Consider the following 17,645-nt stretch of genomic DNA (forward strand, 5'->3'; position numbering starts at 1 on the left):
GTCATCACTATACCAAAGGTCATCTAGATTTTCTTCCATATTATTTTCTACAAGTTTTATAGTTTGTGTTTTATGTTTAGATTTATGATCCATTTTGAGTGGATTTTTTATTCTTGCTTATTCTATTACCGGTGTCCCATTTTTCCCATTTTGCTCTCCTCCGTTCCACCCAAACCCTCACGCCCACAGTCCATAAGTGGATCTTTGAAGGCCCTAAGTTCTCCATCTAAATTCAGTTTTTTTGTTTGTTTTGTTTTGTACATGGATGTCCAGTTGTTCAGTACCATTTGCTGAAAAGACCATCTTTTCTCCATTGTATTGGCTTTGTTCCTTCATTAAAGATTAGTTGATTATGTTTATGTGCGTTTATTTCTGGGATCTCTGTTTTGTTACATGTATCTTTCTGTTCTTTCACCAGTACCACACTGTGTTGAATACCTTAGCTTTATAATAAGTTTGGAAGTTAGGTAGTTTAAGTCCTTTCTGATTTTGCTCTTCAATACTGTGTTGACTATTCTGGGTCTTTGACTCTCCAAGTAAATGTTAGAATCAGTTTGTTGATATCTACAACATAACTTGCTGGGATTTTGATATGGATTCAAAATTTAAAAATTGTAATTTTTTATATTTGCATTGATGACTAAAAATGCTGACTATCATTTTATGTGTTTATTGCCATTTGCATTTCTTTTTGGTGAAATATGTCCAAATAGTTGGCTTATTTTTTAAATTAAGTTACTTGTTTTATTTTTGTGGAGTTTAGAGAATTTGTTATCTTTCTATCTTGAAGGTTTTTGTTGGTCATGTGATTTGCAAATTTTTCTCCTAGTCTGCAGCTTGTCTTTTTGTTCTTTTAGTAGCATGTTTCACAAACCAGGTTTTTAATTTTGATGGAGTTTTATTTCTCAAATATTTCTTAATGACTAGTGCTTCTGTATCATATCTAAAAACTATTTTCCTCACCTGAACTCACAATGATTTTTTTCTATTTTCTTCCAAAAATTTATAGTTTTATATTTTACATTTAACTCAATGATACATTTTTCAGTTAATTTTTCTATAGGGGTGAGGTATTGGTTGAGGCTCTCTTTTTGACATATGCATATTCAGTTTTTCAAAAATGAGCTACATTTATTGAAAAGGCTATTCTTTTCCCATTAATTTGACTTTTTACCTTTGTCAAAACTCAGTTGATCATATTTATATTGATCTCTTTCTGGATATCTTTTGTGTTTTTCTGATCAACTACCTATCCTTTCACTCTTACAATTTAGTCTTGGTTACTGTAATTTTACATTAAAATAGGGTAGTGTGTTTCATCTTTGTTTTCATTTTTCATAACTGCTTTGGTAATTCTGGTTTCTTTGCCTTTCATATAAATTTTAAAATTAGTTTATTTAGACCTCTAAAAACCATGCTGGGATTTTGATTGGGATAGTGTTAAATATATAGAAAAGTTTAGGAAAGAATTATTTACAAATTAACAACATTGACTTTTTAAAATCATGAGCATGGTGTTTTTTTCAGTCCATTCAGGTCTTTGATCAACATTTTTTGTAGTCCTTAGTATAAAGATCCTACACATTTTTTTCTTAAGATTCTTACCTACATATTTATTTTTTTTAGCTACTTTTAATGACAGAGTATTAAAATTTGTTTGCCAACTGCCTGTTGATGCTATATACATATATAATTGCTTATTGTAAATTGGCATATGTGTTTGTACACCTGACTTTGTACCTAGTGACCTTGCTAACTCAAGAGTTCTTTGTAGGTTCTTTGCTGTTTTGTATATAGACAGACAACTTATCTTTTTCATTCTACTTGTTAAGGTTTAGTTTGCTCTTCTTTTTATTGTTTCCTAAGATAACAACTTAGATTATTTATTTGATATATTTATTCCTTCATAATATATGCATTTAATGGTATAAATTTCCCTTCAAGCAATGTATTGGTGCATCCCATGTATTTAATGATTTTTCTTTTTTAAATAATTTTTATTGTTACTCTATTATAGGTTTTCCAATTTTTCCCCTTTGCCATCCTCTGCCCATCCCACCTCCCACCTCCACAGTTAATTCCCACACTGTTGTCCATATCTGTAAGTCATTAATTCATGTTCTTTGTCTAGTCCCTTTCCCTTCTTTCTACCAATATAGCCCTTCTACCTCCCGTTGTTCATTTTTAGTCTGTTCCATGTTTCCATGCCTGTGGTTCTATTTTGTTTGTTAGTTTATTGTTCATTAGATTCCTCTTACAGGTGAAATCATACGGTATTTGTCTTTCACCAACTGGATTAATTCACTTAGCATAATATTCTCCAGAATGTCCACCATATATCAACAAATAAGTACTGGCAAGAATGGAGAAAAGGGAACTCTAGTGCACTGTTGGTGGGAACGCAGACTGGTGCAGCCACTGTGGAAAACAGTATGGAATTTCCTCAAAAAACTAAAAATGGAACTACCTTTTGACCCAGTGATTCCGCTGCTGGGAATTTACCCTGAGAATCCCAAGTGACCAGTTCAAAAGAGCTTATGCACCCCTATGTTCATAGTGGCGCTATTTACAATAGCCAAGTGCTGGAAACTAAATGAGTAGATCAAAAACTGTAGTACATTTATATAACAGAATACTACATGGAAGAAAAAAATGAAGGAACTCCTACCTTTTGTGACATGATGTTTTATTTTTAATTTTTATTCGTTTTAATATATTTTCTAATATTCTTGAGACTTCTTCTTGGAGGAATGAATTGTTTAGAAATATATTATTTAGCCCTGGCTGGTGTGGCTCAGTGGACTGAGTGCCAGCCTGTGAAGCAAAAGGTTGCTGGTTCAATTTCCAGTCAGGGCACATACCTGGGTTGTGGGCCAGGTCCCCAGTAAGGGGCATGTGAGAGCAACCACACATTGATGTTTCTACTTCACTTCCTTCTCTCTAAAAATAAATAAACAAAATCTTTTTTTTAAAGAAATGTGTTATTTAATTCCCAAGTATTTGTGAATTTTCCAAATACCTTTCTGTTACTGGTTTTTAGTTTAATTTCACTATGATTATAGAACAAACTTTCTCTATATTTATTTCCTTTAAATTTGTTAAGGTTTGTTTTATGATACAAGATATAACCTATTTTATAATGTTTCATATTCACTTGGAAAGGATGTTTGTTCAGTTGTATTGGGTCCAATGGTCTACAATTTCCAATTATGTCAATTTGGTTATTTATGGTTGTTAGGTATTATCTGTTCTTACTGATTTCTGTCTAATCATTCCATGGATTCCTAAGAGAAGAGTGTTGAAATCTCCAACTTTGTAAGTGGACATTTCTATTCTTACTCTCAGTTCTATCATTTTTTGCTTGATCTTTGGAAGATCTTCTGTAAGGTGCTTATACATTAAGTATAGCTAGGTATTCTTGGTGGATTAACCCTTTTATTATTATGCAATGTCTCTTCTTATCCCTAATCATTTTCCATCTTCAGAATTTTATTTTTTTCTAGAGTGACACCTGCAAGATGGTGGAATAGGAGTTATCTATTATGATACCACCATAGAACATCAGTTTTGACAGTTATCCAGGGATGAGAGCATCTTTGGAAGAGTCTGGAATTCCAGTGGTAAACTTCTAGCACACTACAAATCCAAGAGTGGATGCATTAAAAAGAGTAAAAGAAAGTGTTACTTTGCCTTCATTACTCCTTCTCCCAGGCAGTGTGCTTTAGCACCTAGAAAAACTCCAGCAACCCATGATTTCTTCCACAGAGGAAAGTGCAAGTGTGTGAGTATCAGCTTCCCCATTTGTGCAGAACATTGCATAAGAGGCCCACTTCTTGCCTGCTTCATCCGCATTACTCAGGTAATCTGCAAGATTGAGGGCTGGGAGAAACTAAGAGCAAAATAGCTAGGGATTAGAACTCATCAAAAGGACACTATTAACCACTTCACAATTCTTTCTACTAACCAAATCACATCAGGAAGCTTACTTGCTAGCCATGATATGGGAACATCTCACCTGCAGATCCCTCCAACTTGCCCACAGGCACTCCCACCACTCTGTGTGCCTCACCCATAGTTCCCATCTTTCCTCTCTCCACTCTATGTCTGGCTCTCAGCATGGACTCCCATGGATAGTCAAAGCAAGCCTTTACAGGGAGCTAGCAAGCAAGTGCAGAAAGCCAGTCTGGCTGGGAATTGGGAGAAGGCTCACAAACTTGAGCATTTCTGAACATTGCTCTGGGGAAAACAAACAGGAAGCTCAAAGTACCTCTCCTGGCTTTGGAGGACTGAAAGAAAGCATACAACCTGAAGAATTCCCAACCCACACTTACAATAGGGAACAAAAAATGTGAAGCATCAGTAGGAAAAGTCCGAGAAAGTCTCAGAATACCTGGCTTGGATTGACAAGTGAAGGTATCTGTCTCCCAAAGCCAGTCATTAAGACAAATCCACAGACATCAATGCCAGACTTCAAAGAACCATGACTCCACAAAAGGACTACATTGTTTTCTAATAAATGACAATAAAGAAATAGAGTTTTATGAATTGCCTCGAAAATTGCTTTAAGGAAGCTTGGTGAGCTGCAAGAGAACAGAGACAGACAATTCAACAAAATCAGGAGAACACATGAACAAAATGAGAGGTGTAATGGAAAGCTGTAGATCATAAAGGAGAATAAAAATAAATTATGAGACTGAAGAATACAAGGAAGGTAATTTTAAAAATGCCATAGAAAGTTTCAACAACATATGTGATGAGTAGAAGAAAGAACCTGTGAACTTTAACACAAGTCATTTGAAATTATCCAGTAAGCATGTGCTGATACCACAGAAATACATAGTGTCATAATAGAATGCTATAAAAAATTATATGCCAACAAATTGGATGATTTAGAAGAAATAGATAAATTCCTAGAAGCACACAACCCACCAAGACTAAATCATGAAGAAATAGAAAATACGAATAAACCAATTACACATAAGGAGATTAAATTAGTAGTCAAAACCTCTCAGCAGAAAAAAAGTCCACATGTAGATGGATTTACTGGTTAATTCTACCAAATATTTAAACAAGAAGGGAACACTTCCAAACTTATTTTACAAGTTCAGCATTATCCTGATACTAAAACCAGGCAAGGACACTACAAAAAAAGAAAATTATATACCAATATCTCTGATAAACACAGGCACAAAAAAACCTCAACAAAATACTAATAAAAAGAATTCAAAAGTACCTTAAAAGCATCTTACACCATGAAGTTGGATTTATCTCTGGAATGAAAGGATGATTCAACATACACATCAATAATATAATACACCACATTAACAAAATGAAGGATAGCAATCATATGATCACCTCAAAAGATGCAAAAAAAAAAAAGCATTGGACAATATTTAACACCCTTTCATTATAAAAAACACTCAACAAATTAGAGAAAGAATGTATTTCAGCATAATAAAGATCATATGTGAGAAGCCATGGCTAACATCATGCTCAATGTTGAAAAACTTTTTGTCTAAGTTTAGGACCAAGACAAGGATGTCCATTCTTGCCTCTTCTGTTCAGCACAATATTGGAAGATCTAGCCAGGGCAATTAGGCAAGAAAAATAAATAAAAGCCATCCAAAAATAGAAAGAAAGAAGTAAAATTGTCCTTGTTTGCAGATGACATGGCCTCATGAATAGAAAATTCTGAAGACTCCACCAAAAAACTTAAAAGGGATAAATTAATAAACAGGATACAAAATCAACATACAAAATTTAGTTGTGTTTCTATACACTAAAAAAAACTATCTGAAAGAGAAAGTAAGAAAATAATCTTATTTACAATAGCATAAATATCAATAAAGTGCTTAGGAATAAATTTAACCAGGAGGCGAAAGACCCATACACTTAAAACTATAAGACATTAATAACAGAAATTGAAGAAGACACACATATAAATGAAAAGATATTCTGCATTCATCTAATGGAACAATTATGTTGTTAAAATGTCAGAACAACCCAAAATAATCTACATATTCAAAACACTCACAATCAAAAGTCAATAGTATTTTTCGCAGAAATAGAAAAAAAATCATAAAATTTGTATGGGACCACAAAAGATCCCAAATAGCCAAAACAATCTTGAGCCAGAACAAAACTGGAGGCAGGAGGCTGCCTAATTTCAAACTATGTTACAAAACAATAGTAATCAAAACAGTATGTACTGGTATTAAAAACAGATATATTGACAAATTAAACAGAATAAGGATTCCAGAAATAAACCCACATGCTTATGGTCAACTAATCTTCAATAAGGGTATCAAGAACACTCAACTGGGAAAGAATGATCTCTTCAATAAATAATGTTGAAAAAAGTATATGTACACATGGAAATGAGTGAAAGTGGACTCCTCATAAAAATCAACTCATAATGGATTAAAAACTTAAATATAATACCTAAGACCATAAAACTATAAAAATAGAAAGGGAAAATTCTCCTTGATATTAGGTGACAAAAGCAAAAAATAGACAAGTGGAGCTATATCAAACTAAAAAGCTGCACAGCAAACAGTCAACATGTTGGTAAAAGGGTACAAACTTTCACTTGTAAGATCAATAAGTTCTGGGGCTCTAATGTACAGCTTGTTGACTATACTACTGTATTGTATACTTGAAATTTGTTAAAATAATATTAAGCATTCTTAGCACTTACATACACAAAAGGGTAACTATGTGAGGTGATGGGTACATTAATTAGCTTAATTGTGGTAAATAATTCACAATGTACATGTATATCAAATTGTATACTTTAAAGACATATGATTTGATTTGTTGTCAATTATACATCAGTAAAGCTGGGAGGGGGGAAATTATCCTTTTTGGATTTTAATATGTCATTCCAGCTTTCTTTTGGTTAGTGATTGAATGGTATATCTTTTTCTTCCATTTACACAGCCTATCAATGTATTTTTATATAAATGAGTTTCTTATAAAATAAGAATCTAACGTCCTTACATTATCTTGAGCAAGCACCCACCTGTTGACTGAACTTAGTCATGTGACAACCTACTTTCAACGAAGGTTGTGTATTTTATCTTTTAGCTGGACACATTGTCTGAACACACACACACACACACACACACACACACACACACATTCATGTACAACTAGGTTTTGTTTCTAAAGAAAAAGTGAGACTGGATGTTTGGATATGCAACTAGCTGTCTCTGCTTTGCTATCTTGGGTATTTGTAGCTATCTTTACCTTAACATTAAGAACATATGTAGCCATTATTTCTGTTCAGAGAAATTAAGTAGCTTATTTGATCATGTTATGTAATATTGTTATTCATCTTGTTAAAGTTATTTAACATACATTGAATATTTTTTTAAACATCTTTCCTAGGAAAGTGTAGAGGTATATTTTTGTCTTTGTTTAACAAGTTTACTTTGTCAAGGGGATTTAACATTTCAAATATTTTAGCAATCATTTTGTTTTCAGTAACATAAACTGTTTCTGTTTTAAGAATGCATTTTTTTGTCAAAACAAAGTCAGAAATTGGAGCATTAGCCATCCTAAGTGCCCTTTCATGCAGTGTAAATCAATGTCCAGACTTCTAGGGACAAATTTTCATCCTAGGTGAACACCGAGTGTGACTACCTGTTGAAAGAGCAGCCTGTCGCTGTTATGTGACAACTGCTGTTGGGAGTAATCAGGTCGCGTGTCGCATTTTATTAGTGGCATTCCACTTCCTTGTTGAAAACAAACTATTTTAATATATGTTTTTAAACCAAATAATACAAATACTCTTTTAAATTGCTATCCAAATGCATGTATGCTACATTTAAATTTAGAATGTATCTACTGAATTCAATGATGTGACATAAAAGGCAGAGAATCTAGAAATTGTTCATCAGCATTTGTGATATTTTTCCTTCTTTTTAGTTTTATCCCTCTAGGTTGAAGCAACTAAAACAGAAAATTATTGATATATTCAGAGGAAAAGTGCTTATCTGGAGAATAGAACATATTATTATAAAAAATTTTCCATTATTATTCACCTTATTTTTACCTTAGCATCCATTTCTTTTTTTTACTGTGATTATGCATTAAGCTATACCTGAAAATTGATGTAATTTCCCCAAAATTTGAAAATCAATTTTCAAGTCCATTACTGTTTGAAATGATCTATTGTCCTGTTGTTCTATTTGCACATTTCATTTAATGTAATTTTTAAATGTTTCCCTAGTTGTAAAAAATATGTCATACTTTTTCATATCAAAAAGGTACTTCCTAAGTTATGTTCATATATCTTAAACATAAATATAGTTCTTAAAAATAAAGAAAAATGTTTGGCTAATAACACAGATTTACACATTACCTAAACCTGCTCTAAATAAACTTATAAATATGAATTAGGTATGTGGATTTAGAGGGAGAAAAATTCACTATCAGGTGGCAAGAAATAAATTTAAAACACTCATTGCTCAGATTCACAGTGTAATACCAAAATCAGTATATATAGACAAATCCTTGTTTCCATTTCAAATATTTCTTTATTCATAAAGAGAAAATTCATAAAATTAAGATATAGCATATGGACCTGAATGAAGTGCACTGCTGTGAAGATGTGGAATGATTATTTACAGGTGAGTGTGATGCTTAAAATTGCATAACCTGGAATGAGAGATAAACAAAAAGGTAAGTGGTTGACAGAGGACCACTTACAGCCAATGCTCCAGCCTACTAATATTATTTTCAGTTAATAAAATTCAGACAGAAGCAGAAATTTTTAATTTAGAGCATAGAAACAAACCAATGGCACAAAACAAACATCATATAGAACAATTATTGAGTGCCATAAGCAAGCAAAAATGTTTATCGGTCTCAGAATTGACTCTGACTTAAATAAGAAACACAGGAGGATATACAAAAGGAAGGTCAAGGAGAAAATGATTGGAACACAATGATTATAAAAGGCCAGCTTTTAACTAATTGCCATATCAAGAAGTAAATTAAATTTAAATTAATTTAAATCCTTTTTGCAAACACATAAGCAGTATTTTCCTTAGCATAACAATATGCCTGTAAAGACTACCTCTTACGCACCATATATTATTGTTTGCATTAGCCACCAATTACAGGAGGGCAAAATTTTACCCAACATGTTAAAGTTGTCCCTCTAACATTAAATATGGACGCCATTAAGGACCTGCTTCTGGAAAATGCCAAAGCCAAGAATGTCTAGACGTATCTGAAGTTATCACATAGCTTCCTGTAATTTTGCATATGTACAGCAGAGGGCACTAACATAATTACAATAGTTGTACCTGATGGGAGTAATCATCTGTGATTCTGGGATTCACCGGAAGTAGTAAACTAGAAAGTTTTTCTCATCTTCATCAACGAATAGTTTCCTTCTGTCTAAATAGGGAAATTCTTTGCATGAAATTTACTTAATTTTCATAGCTAAAAGGCCGTAATAATAGAAAGTTAATGTTGATTATTCCCTAAGAAATAAACAACAAAATGAGTGTTCTTTGAACATCATAAACCAGCTTTCTCAGAAGAACAATAACAGTCTATCAATCTTCCCCCCACTTCCTCTTGGTCTCATATAGCTACACTCACCTAACTACATAGTCTCCCAAAACACTATCCCAGGAATCTAAAAGTGGGAAAGCTTTGGATACATGGGCAGCTTTTTACAATACAGGTGAAGCATTGTCTGATCATAATGATCTCCACAAGGTGATGGAGCAAGTAGAAAGACTAACAATCAGCTGTTATGAAAGAATGAGAACGTTAACTGAAGTCATACTCAAATATGTTGTTTCATCACAAAGAAGGAGAGCAGATGGTCAATTTTGTGGTCTTCATTTTCTAGATAAAATTAATAGAATAATTGTTATCCTTAGCAAAGCAGAAAGTATGGTGACTTGGGAAGAATAGAAAGAATAGAATAGCAGGAAAGCAAGGCCCGGGTAAGGATCACATGTAAGCCATGCATTTGTAGTCAGGACTATCTCTGCTTTTGTTGCTTATTTAGAGTTGTAAAAGCAGAGCCCAAATCATGCAATGATGTCTGTTAGAAACACGGAGTAAAACTGATCTGACCGTATGCTTGATACTGTTGGTTGCTAACTGTGGGAGGTACTTCAGGCTGTCTTACTAAGAGTGTCTTGCTTTCCATTCTTCCCAAATTCTCTATTAAGGGAACTGTGATTTTTGTTTGGAGTGATAATGTGCTCAGTTAAAATCTCTCTTTTTCTAGGAGTGGCCTGGTGACAGAGTCTGGCCCCTGAGTTGTAAGTAGAAATCTGCTAGGGAATTCTGGGAAATGTTTTGCTTTCATGATGTAGGTTCATCTTCTTCCTCTTCCCTCCTTTTCCATCCAGGCATAGATATAATTCCAGAAGTTTTAACAACTATCTTGTTTTCATGAAGATGAAAGTCACTTGCTGGTTCAAAAGAGTAAGAATTTAGAAGCCAGGGTCACTGATGATGTTGAGCAGTGTGGATCCCCCAAGTCCGAGTTTCTTGTTAGGTATGAAAATAAATACATATGTTTTAAAGCTACTGATAGGTATGGGCATGCATCTTTGAGGAAGGGCAGAAATTCCAGGCCGAAAGAGCCAAAAACCCAGAGATGAGTAGTAGTGGGTATGTTGGGTATAAGGGAGGGATGGAAAATAAATGGTTTATTTTTGTTCAAGGGTAGAGTACGTTAAGAGGAAGTAGAGGGAAATATTTTTAAAAGGCAGTTTAAGCCAGATCATCAAAGAGTTGATGTACCAGGTTAAAAACTTGGGGTTTTGTTTTAAAGGCAAAAAATAACTGCTGAAAGTTTCTGAGCCTAGAGTGAGTGTCATGCTGAAAGCTTTTCTTTATCAAGCAAGCACTTGCTGTATGAGTACAGTAAGGGAGTCCTAGTGTGGGGCTTTTATTCATCTAGGTTAGAATAAATGAAGGTCTGAACCAGGACAGGGGAAGTAGGAACAGATGGGAAGGGTGAATAGTGGGGAATATTTTCAAGGCAAAATAGACAGGTATTGATGTATGGAGTAAATGGAGGTGGATTGGGGGAGGGAGCTTGTTTGTTTTGAACTTTCACATTTTTATCATTGAATGAATGGAAAATACATGGGCTAGCTAGAAACCAGGGTTTCTTTCTTCTGGAATAAAAAGGAAAGGGGATATTGCAGATTAAAATTTCTTTGTAGAGTTTAAAACACTAATGATGTACTGTATCTTTTTTCCTCCTGATTTCAAAATTTCCTTGTTCAAGATTTTAATAAAGTAAATCTTTGAAATGAAGGCTCCAGGAGGTTCACTGCTGTTTTTCCCGCACCTAGAAGAGTGACTGGCACATAGTAGTCTTTCAATTAGTATTTTGTTGAATAAATGAATGAATGAATTATTCATTATCTTTGGAAACTTTTAGAGACACAGATAAAAAATAATATCAGATATTTTTAGGCCTGAAAAAGACTTTAAAGATTGTCTGGTCTAGACTGCTTATTTTAAAGAGAAGGAATCTAAAGTTATGGTGCACAGGTATTACAATTTTGTGTATGTACATGTATTATATTTCTAGGAACCGATAAATGAAAAAGATAAAATAAACAATATGTATGTGCAAATTCTGCTTAGGATGGTCTTTTTTAAAAGGAAAGATTTTATTTATTTATTTTTAGAGCTAGAGGAAGGGAGGTAGAAAGAGAGGGAGAGAAATATTGATGTACGAGAGAAACATTAATCAGTTGCCTCTCACACGTGCCTCAACAGGGGACCTGGCCTGCAACCACGCATGTGTCCTAACCAGAAATCAAACCTGCAACCCTTCACTTTGTGGGACAATGCTCAACCAAGTGAACTATGCTGGTCACGGCACAGGATGATCTTTAAATACAAATGCATGCATTTATTGGCTTTTATATTCTTAGTACTTTTCAAAATGTGGTAAAACTTTTAAAAAGAAGACTAAGAAAAGGTTCTTACCCTTATCTTCATCCTGATTCTTATCCTAAAAAAAGATGAAGATTAGTTAGGAAGATAAGATTAAAGCATATTGAATTTTAGGGCGCAATTAAGAATTATAATTGGTTGGGATTGCAGAAAGGAGTTCAGGGAAGGAAGAGGTTAATGCGACCTAGAGGCCCAGTTCTATAAACATTTTTAAAAAATTTGTATGAGAACGTAAATGATGCCATTAATCAAATTATCAGCTGGCATGAAGCTGAGCAGAGTAGAATTCAAAATGAATTCAAAAACAATGGGGTGAGTCTAACAAGGTGAATTTAAATAGTAGCTTAATAATGCTTCATAAAAAATAATTATAACTAATATTTATTGAACATTGACCATGAAACAAGCACTATTTAGTGTTTACCTTCATTATATCATTTGATCCTTATATTATGCCACGAAGCTTAGTTTAATCCTCATTTAAAGGTAATATAATGTTCCCAGGGTCAAACAAATCATATGTGATGAATCTTTGCTTCAACTTTAGATCTAAACTCTTAGCGACTATTAAATCGCCTCAATAGCTTTAAAACTTATAAACATAAATTTTTATACTTACATATTTAGTAAGAAGTACCTGACTAGTTTGGGATACAAATAAGATCACTTATTATTATAATAAGTAAATCAAATATTTAAGACCCCACCAGCTCAGATAACAAGATGTCCTGTCTCTGCTTTGAGGTTTCCCCATTAAGTTGCCCAGAATCCAACTCTTACAAAAGAGGCTCCTTCTGATTCTGACAGCAAGAGAAGGGGACAACTGGAGAATCTCCTCGGATTTTAAAGGTTCCAGGTTGCAGCTGTCATTGCTTTTCTTGCCATCTTATCTGTGACTGGGAGCTGACCCTGTGCAGTAGCGGCAGCCTTCTTATCTGAAGTAAGACGGTGCCCTCACTTAGGTGCAGAGCCCTGCACAGGCCACAGTCATCTCTTTCACAAGAGGGTGATGGTGTGCTCTCTAGCTGCGTCCTGGACCAAGGTTATACTTGAACTTCCAAGGTGACAGCTTTTTGGTTTACATTCAATTGTGTAGCTTTCGTCCCAAACCCACCTCCAGCAGGAGTCAGGTTGAATATTTAGGGTCAGCCATATTCTGTGTCCTAACTGGCCCTTACTCTATAAGCACTTTTGCTCTGGTATGGAGCCTGGGGTCACTAGTCCAAACTGCCTTTCCTTATAGGCCCTTTCTTACCACTGGATCTCAGTCAAGAATATCTCAACTCAAGAACTCTATAATAGTGTTAAATCTCCAAGAAGTGGCCTTGACGCTTTTCCTTCAGACACCATGAGTCTCATGCCTATTTACTTAACTCCTATATACCTACATGTCCTATGTATAACACCAGTCATATACTGATAACTACCAAGAGTATATTTCGACCTCAGAACACCTTTGAAGAGCTTCAAGTTTGCATGCTCATTTGGCTACTCAACATACTTAACTGGGTATCTGTTGGGCATTTCAAGTGTAGTAGATCCCAAATAGAACTTCTGGTTCTCTGTTTCGAAACCTGATCATAACAGTCTTCGCTATTTCAAGACCTCTAAATATTCAGGTACTTAAGTGAGAAATTTAAGAGTCATACTGGATCCCTCTCTTTCCTTCTTCTTCCACATCTAATGCATCAGTAAATCCTGTGGACTCAACCTTTGTAACACATCCTGAATACCACCATATGCCTCTTTATCCCCTGCAAACACTCTGAATCAAACTACCATCACCTCTTTCTTCGACTGGTATTCCTGCTTCTATTTTTCCTTTCCCTAACCACGCAATCCATTCTTCACAACAGCAGAGTGGTCTGTCAATAATGTAGTGAAATCCTTTCTCTCGCTTCTGTTTACGATCTTTCCATCGTTTCCTGTTAGTATTAGAATGAAATCTAAACTTTCCCCTTCATTTTACACATATTCTTTCACTCTCTCTAGCTCCAATCATCCTTTCCTCCTCTCTGTTTTTAGACATACCAAGTGACCTGGAACCTCTGGGCTTTTACATTTGCTATTCACCGTCCAAACTTTCTGAGTAGCTGGTTCTTTCTTGTCTTTCAGGTTTCTGCTTAAATTTCTCCTCTTCAGAGAGGCCTTTCTTAATCAGCCTAATAAAAGTAGTTCCTACCTAGATACTCTCCATCTTATCACACTTTCTTTTGTTTCTAGCACTTATTGCACTCTCTACCTTGTTCACTTCTTTGTCAGTTTCCTCATTTGAATTTGAGTTTGAAGGTAAAGACTGGTTTGCCTTTAACTGCCTTTACCTCCAGTGCTAAGATTCTAGTACATAGTAGATACTCCGTACATAATTTCATGGCTCACTAAGTGAATAATTGTAAGATAGTTTTTGTATTCCAAAAACAGTGCCTGGTATTTTTTTTTAACAGTTTAATCAAATGATTGTCATTCCTGGCTGATGTTTCAAAAAGTAATAGCACTAGTGTCTCACTCCACCTCCATTAAATCAGAACCTCTGGAGATGGGACTTAGGTATTGTTAGGGAAGCTCCTTTATTTGATTCTAATATGCTAATAGCATGGGAAAACCATGGGTAACTATCATTCTCTTTTTCTTAAACTCCAGATCAGCTCCTTTGTTATTTTGTTACTGCCTTTTAGTACGATTCCATTTCAAATGATTGCTCCAAGATGTTTCTGGAGAGACCACGGTCCCTTTGCTGTCCTTACGAAATGCTTCATAAAAAACATTTCACATTTGGAGTTTATCTTTGGATCACAAAACTTGTGCTCTGGCCATGTGGATATTTTTATCTACTTGGGGAGGGGCTTCTTTGGGATTCCAAGATATAGACATTTCCTGGAAAATAGTTTGAATGGATCTGTCATCTGTACAACCTATAAAGCACAGCAGTATTCAGATTTCACTCACAAGCTTTTGCTTTTTGTTTATACTTTCACTTTCCTTATTGTCTGATTGTCTGCCAGATGTGTGCTTCCCACTCATGAAGCAGCTATCATCTGCTCCGATGTTCCTTATTAGAAATGCTTTCCCATGACTCCATCCAAAATGACACTCAAGCCACTGCCATCACTCATTGTTCCCATCCCTTCTTTATATCCTTTGACATAACTTCTCACTAATTAACAAGTGTAGTTACTTGTTTATGATGTGTTTTCTTTGTAAAAGCAGAAATTGTGACTGTTCTTTGCTGTATCACTAGCAGTGTTTGATAAATTTTTGTTGAAAAAATGAAGGAATGAATGAACAGTGTTCTAAAAAGGGGTCCCAAATTGATTAAATTTCCTCTCCTCCTTTCTGTTTTATTCCCAAGGAATTTTGCTACATCAGGAAGCATCATTTTAGGGAAGAGAAATGTTGGGGGCACCAGGAGCCATTTTACCCATGCTTTACCCACTCGTTTTCCCCAATAGCAGGGAGCATCATGTGATCCATTTATCCAGATATTAACCTTGATAACCTGTAGTCCCTAAAAATATTTCCTGTTTACAAAAAAAAAAATTCCAATGAAATATAATTAGCGACCTTCAGAAATGTCTGGATATTGTAGAAAGCAAAACTTTATGTGGTTAACAGCATTAGATAGGACAAGGATCTCAAAGTCTGTGTAGTTACATTTTTTTCCTAAGAATTAGGCTGTTCTCCTGAACTGTAAACTAAAGTAATTTCGACTTACACAAAGAAAGTCTGTTCTTATAGTTGCATCTGGGCCTGTTTTGTGTTGTTGTTTTTGTACGTAGTTTTTAAAAGCTTTTCTACTCGCCGTCCCACCAAGAAAATTGTGGAAAGCCTAGTGATAGCTGAATATTGTACTCAGCGGGAGAAAAAAGGGAGAGCCTTTTAAGAGATCATGGAGGAGACGTTCAGAAATGAACATCTTTATAATCTTAGAGGAGTCAGTCACTTTCAATTAAATTGTTAGAGCCAATTAAAAAAAGGTGCCATGACCCCCCAGTTCTCTTCTACTGGGTGTATACATCTCTTGCCAATAAGAACTGCATGTGGCAAAAGGACATTGGCTCCTGGCCTGGGACATCACCGGAGCCTGGAACATTATCTCACCAAGAGTAGGGAAGCATCAAAATGCCTTTACCTTTTCCTAAACCCACAATGCATGAAGCGTAGTGGAGGGATGGTCCCAGCAAGATGGTAGGAGGTCAGTTCAGTTTGACTTTGGTGATGAGTACAAACAATTTCACTTTCCTCTACCAAGAGCTATGGCTGATGGCCTGCCTCTTGTGTCCAGGAAAAATTTTAGAGCAGCTCTGTAACTTCTGTTACTTTACAAAATATGCTACTTCAAAATGTATACAATAACCTTTTCTAACTGTCAGTGTTCTCCTGAGTACACATATCTTAATAAAAGTTTAGGGTTTGTTTTTTTTTTTTTTTGGTTTGTATATTGATGAAGGAGATGTTACCTTTCAAATATATCTTTGGATCATGGTTTCTGAAGATGATTAGAATTTGTGTGTGTGTGTTTTATGTGTGGTTTTTAGAATTTCTCCCCCCCCCCTTTTTTTTTTAAATCCTCATCCAAGGATATGTATTTTTAATTGATTTCAGAGAGAGGAAGGAGGAGAGAGAAAGAGAAAACATGGATCATTTGCCTCCTGTATTGCTACAAACCTGAGGATTGCTACGAATCCTCAATCTAGGTATGTGTTCTGATGGGGAAATAAAACCTGAAACCTTTTGGTGTACGGGCTGATGCTCGAACCAGCTCAGCCTCCTGGCCAGGGCTAGAGTTTGCCTCTTTGAAGATTTGGAAAGACTATGTAAGTTTTAAAGCACTCAGTTTTTCTAATTTATATACTAATTATCAGGGTAAATCCCCTGTCCCCTTTACTTGCTGCAAGTATATAAAACTACCTAACTATAACAAGCACTAACTTGTGCTTGAATAGAACACCCAAAGCTGCAAGTCCCACAGTAACAACAGGAAGCTAGCTGAGAGACATTTCTCAAATACTTTCAGTGTTAGAGCACTGTGATAGGAATCAGAGAGTATACTGTAAAAACAGGCATTTTCTGCCTTCTAGGATCCCGCAATATATTTGCAGATATAAACCATACATGTATGATAGGAAAGAATGATTATAAAATTATGAGAGATGCAAAAATATAAAATAGATGCAAAATGCAAACAACATTATCTTGGGATATAATTGTATGTTGTTGTTGTTATTCTTTTAGGAAAATCAAACTAGATAGAATGGCCTAGAATTTTGGAAACTGAGTTTTAATGCAGGATGTGAACTCAATAAAAGAAAGTAGTTGCATTCTTCTTGGTGCTTTTCTGTTCACAAGGCCTAAACTTTTTATCTAACTCTTACTTGGATTCTGTTCCCTCTTTACAAGATATTATTTCCTTTTTTCTCTTTTATGGAGTTGTAAGTTAATATCCAGCCAGCTTACAGGTGAAAGACATAAGGATTGTTACTTTAAATCATATACTTGCTATAACACAACGCTATTCAGCCTGTTTCCCAGTTATTGCTGATTAGATACATTGTTCTTTTTCTTTTTATGATTATTATTGATTTTAAAGAGGAAGGATGGGAGAGAGGGAGAAAGAAACATCAGTGTGAGAGGGAAACATTGATCAGTTGCCTCTGGTACACACACTGACTGGGGCTCGAACCTGCAACCTAGGT

The sequence above is a fragment of the Pteronotus mesoamericanus genome, unplaced genomic scaffold (assembly GCF_021234165.1).
Source record: "Pteronotus mesoamericanus isolate MK-2021 breed Mesoamerican mustached bat unplaced genomic scaffold, CSHL_Meso_final contig_73, whole genome shotgun sequence".
In the NCBI taxonomy this organism is placed as follows: Eukaryota; Metazoa; Chordata; class Mammalia; order Chiroptera; family Mormoopidae; genus Pteronotus; species Pteronotus mesoamericanus.